Source organism: Harmonia axyridis, chromosome X (genome assembly GCF_914767665.1).
Source record: "Harmonia axyridis chromosome X, icHarAxyr1.1, whole genome shotgun sequence".
NCBI classification, from domain to species: Eukaryota; Metazoa; Arthropoda; class Insecta; order Coleoptera; family Coccinellidae; genus Harmonia; species Harmonia axyridis.
Window position 1 is genome coordinate 34,750,793 of NC_059508.1, and position 5,000 is coordinate 34,755,792.

Here is a 5,000-nt window from a genome sequence, read left to right on the forward strand (position 1 = left end):
TAACACCTAGTCCGCCTCGTCCGATCTATCTAAACAGTCTCGACGCACCCAACACTCTTTCAAAGTCGGATTACTCGGACTCAATCTGAAAATGGACCGATGCATGACGTCAACACTTAGCCCGCCTCGTCTGATCTATCTAAGCCATCTCGACCCACCCAACACGCCTTCCAAGTCGGATCACTCGGACTTCGATCTGAAAATCTCCGGACTCATTTTTATGAATATCCCCAGTCAGTAAGAACGTTATTTCGCCAATATATACCAACAATAAACCATATTCCAATAGCTGAACCAAAAATATAATTCCCGATCCAAACGTTCTGCATCGCCCAACGCGACCACCTTCCCTATATATGTCAGGAGAGCACAGGGTTCCCCTCCAGACAACACTTACGCTCTATCCCCGACTCTCGGTCGATCGATAGGCCAGGTCAGCGGTGTCTGTTTTCGGCCGAAGCTCGGACTTTGGTCAAAATGTTCCGATACAAAATTTGAACCAAGATAGATACAGATATGATTCCTTCTTAAATATACGTTGATTATCGAACAGAATATGGTAAATATTTTGCGATGACCGAGGATTTCATGAATTTTTTTTTTTTTTCGAAAAAATTTTCTATTATCGGAATTTCCTCAAATTTCATTTGGTTGCCTCCTTATGCTTATTAAAAATGATAACCAACAATCAGAATCATTATTTATCATTTATTTCAATTTTTATAATGAAAAACGTTCACGTCCTTTCGCGCCTCTCGATCGTCGTTTACGTGATGCATCGGTCAGCCCTAGTTTACGTGGTGCATCGGTAAGATCGAGTTCACGTTCTGCATCGGTCTGCCCGAGTTTACGTGGTGCATCGGTAAGATCGAGATTACGTGGTGCATCGGTAAGATCGAGTTCACGTTCTGCATCGGTCTGCCTGAGTTTACGTGGTGCATCGGTATGATCGAGTTTACGTTCTGCATCGGTGTGATCTAGTTTACGTTGTGCATCGGTAAGATCGAGATTACGTGAAGCATCGGTATGATCGAGTTTACGTTCTGCATCGGTCTGGACTCTGAGATATATTTTCGACGTGAAAATGTTCCGATACAACTTTTGAACCAGGATAGTTAGAGAGATGATTTTTTCTGGGATGTACGTTGATTGGGGAATGGATTGTGGAAAATAACTTGCCATGACCGAGGTGTTCTCGAATTTTTTTTTTTTTTCGAAAAATATTTTCTGATTTTGGATTTCACTCAAATTTGATTTCGTTGCCTTCTAATGTGTTCTAAAAGAGTAAATCAGTAATCAGAATCGAAAAATATTTTTCGGATTTTTTTTTTTTGAAAAAAAATTTTCTGATTTTGGAATTTCCTCAAATTTGATTTGGTTGCCTTCTAATGTGTTTTAAAGCGTAAATCAGTAATCAGAATCAATATTCATTGTCGACTTTAATTTTTATAAGGAAAAATGTTCACGTCCTTAAACGCCTCCCCATCATTAGCCCGAGTCCAAGTCGATGTCAGTCCCGAGCGGACGGTGTCAGATACTACCTATCGCCCCGGTCTGGACTTGGCGAGGTATTTCGACGTGAAATGTTCCGATACAACTTTTGAACCAGGATAGTTAGAGAGATGATTTCTTCTATGTTGTACGTTGATTGTGGAATGGATTGTGGGAAATAACTTGCCATGACCCAGGTGTTCTTGAATTTTTTTTTTTTTCGAAAAAAATTTTCTGATCTTGAAATTTCCTCAAATCTGATTGCGTTGCCTTCTAATGTGTACTAAAAGAGTAAATCAGTAATCAGAATCAATATTCATTGTCGACTTTAATTTTTATAAGGAAAAATGTTCACGTCCTTAAACGCCTCTCCATCGTTACCCCCGACTCCAAGACGATGTTAGACCGGAGCGGACGGTGTCAAATGCGACCGATCTCCCGGTCTGGACTTAGCGAGATATTCCGACGTGAAAATGTTCCGATACAAAAATTTAACTGTGATAGTTAGAGAGATGGTTCCTTTTGTGATGTACGTTGATGTGTAATAGAATATGGAAATAAACTTGAGATGACCGAGGTCTTCTGGGATTTTTTTTTTTTTCGAAAAAATTTTTCGATTTCGGAAATCCCTCAAATTTCATTGAGATATGTCCTAATGTGTTCTTAAAACTTAAATCAACAATCAGAATTAATATCCAAAAGTTATTTCATTTTTTATAAGGAAAAAACGTTCACGTCCTTTCCGCTCCCAAAAAGTGAGATATCATAGAAAATATCGCTATATTTGTTGTTTACGGCCATACCACGCTGAAATTGCCAGTTCTCGTCAGAACACTGAAGCCAAGCAGCGTCGGGCGCGGTTAGTACTTGGATGGGTGACCGCTTGGGAACACCGCGTGCTGTAAGCTTTTTTTTTACGTTCTGCATCGGTCTGCCGAGATAACGTGGTGCATCGGTATGATCGAGTTTACGTTCTGCATCGGTAAGATCGAGATTACGTGATGCATCGGTAAGATTGAGATTACGTGGTGCATCGGTAAGATCGAGTTGTGGTGCATCGGTAAGATCCAATTCACGTTCTGCATCGGTAAGATCCAGTTCACGTGGTGCATCGGTAAGATCGAGATTACGTGGTGCATCGGTAAGATCGAGTTTACGTGGTGCATCGGTAAGATCCAATTCACGTTCTGCATCGGTAAGATCCAGTTCACGTGGTGCATCGGTAAGATTGAGATTACGTGGTGCATCGGTAAGATCGAGTTTACGTGGTGCATCGGTAAGATCCAATTCACGTTCTGCATCGGTAAGATCCAGTTCACGTGGTGCATCGGTAAGATTGAGATTACGTGGTGCATCGGTAAGATCGAGTTTACGTGGTGCATCGGTAAGATCCAATTCACGTTCTGCATCGGTAAGATCCAGTTCACGTGGTGCATCGGTAAGATCGAGATTACGTGGTGCATCGGTAAGATCGAGTTTACGTGGTGCATCGGTAAGATCCAATTCACGTTCTGCATCGGTAAGATCCAGTTCACGTGGTGCATCGGTAAGATTGAGATTACGTGGTGCATCGGTAAGATCCAGTTCACGTGGTGCATCGGTAAGATGGAGATTACGTGGTGCATCGGTAAGATCGAGATTACGTGGTGCATCGGTAAGATCTACTTTACGTTCTGCATCGGTCTGCCCTTGTTTACGTGGTGCATCGGTAAGATCGAGATTACGTGAAGCATCGGTATGATCGAGTTTACGTTCTGCATCGGTCTGCCCGATATTACGTGGTGCATCGGTCTGCCCTAGTTTACGTGGTGCATCGGTTTGGACTTAGAGATATATTTTCGACGTGAAAATGTTCCGATACAACTTTTGAACCAGGATAGTTAGAGAGATGATTTTTTCTGGGATGTACGTGGATCGGGGAATGGATTGTGGGAAATAACTTGCCATGACCGAGGTGTCCTCGAATTTTTTTTTTTTTCGAAAAAAATTTTCTGATTGTGGAATTTTCTCAAATTTGATTTGGTTGCCTCCTAATGTGTTCTAAAAGAGTAAATCAGTAATCGGAATCGAAAAATATTTTTCGGATTTTTTTTTTTTTCGAAAAAAATTTTCTGATCGTGGAATTTCCTCAAATTCGATTTGGTTGCCTTCTAATGTGTTTTTAAAGCGTAAATCAGTAATCAGAATCAATATTCATTGTCGACTTTAATTTTTATAAGGAAAAATGTTCACGTCCTTAAACGCCTCCCCATCATCAGCCCGAGTCCAAGTCGATGTCAGTCCCGAGCGGACGGTGTCAGATACTACCTATCGCCGAGGTCTGGACTTGGCGAGATATTACGACGTGAAATGTTCCGATACAACTTTTGAACCAGGATAGTTAGAGAGATGATTTCTTCTATGTTGTACGTTGATTGTGGAATGAAATACGGAAAATAACTCGCCATGACCGAGGTGATTACGATTTTTTTTTTTTTTTCGAAAAAAATTTTCTGATCGTGGAATTTTCTCAAATTTGATTTGGTTGCCTCCTTATATGTTCTAGTAGCGATAATCAACAATCAGAATCAAAATCCATGGTCGGGTTTGATTTTTATAAGGAAAAATGTTCACGTCCTTTTTTACAACCCCGACTCATTGACGATGTTAGAACCGAGCCGGCGGTGTCAGATACGACCGATCGCCCCGGTCCCGATCGTCATTTACGTTGTGCATCGGTCTGCCCGAGATTACGTGGTGCATCGGTATGATCGAGTTTACGTGGTGCATCGGTAAGATCCAATTCACGTTCTGCATCGGTAAGATCCAATTCACGTTCTGCATCGGTAAGATCCAGTTCACGTGGTGCATCGGTAAGATGGAGATTACGTGGTGCATCGGTAAGATCGAGATTACGTGGTGCATCGGTAAGATCTACTTTACGTTCTGCATCGGTCTGCCCTTGTTTACGTGGTGCATCGGTAAGATCGAGATTACGTGAAGCATCGGTATGATCGAGTTTACGTTCTGCATCGGTCTGCCCGATATTACGTGGTGCATCGGTCTGCCCTAGTTTACGTGGTGCATCGGTTTGGACTTAGAGATATATTTTCGACGTGAAAATGTTCCGATACAACTTTTGAACCAGGATAGTTAGAGAGATGATTTTTTCTGGGATGTACGTGGATCGGGGAATGGATTGTGGGAAATAACTTGCCATGACCGAGGTGTTCTCGAATTTTTTTTTTTTTTTCGAAAAAAATTTTCTGATTGTGGAATTTTCTCAAATTTGATTTGGTTGCCTCCTAATGTGTTCTAATAGCGATAATCAACAATCAGAATCAAAATCCATGGTCGGGTTTGATTTTTATAAGGAATAATGTTCACGTCCTTTTTCGCCTATGTTCTTTTTCGACGTGAAAAGTTCCGATACAACTTTTGAACCAGGATAGTTAGAGAGATGATTTTTTCTGGGATGTATGTTGATTGACGTACGAAACTTGGAAAAAAAAATAGAAAAGACCGAGGTA

At 41.2% G+C, this 5,000-nt stretch overlaps 1 non-coding gene across 1 annotated transcript; it reads left to right on the forward strand.

Moving 5' to 3' along the window:
- The first annotated feature begins 2,280 nt into the window (after positions 1–2,280).
- LOC123688289 lies at positions 2,281–2,399 on the forward strand. The gene has a single exon (XR_006749817.1). It is a non-coding gene; the product is annotated as a 5S ribosomal RNA (ribosomal RNA).
- Positions 2,400–5,000: the final 2,601 nt, after the last annotated feature.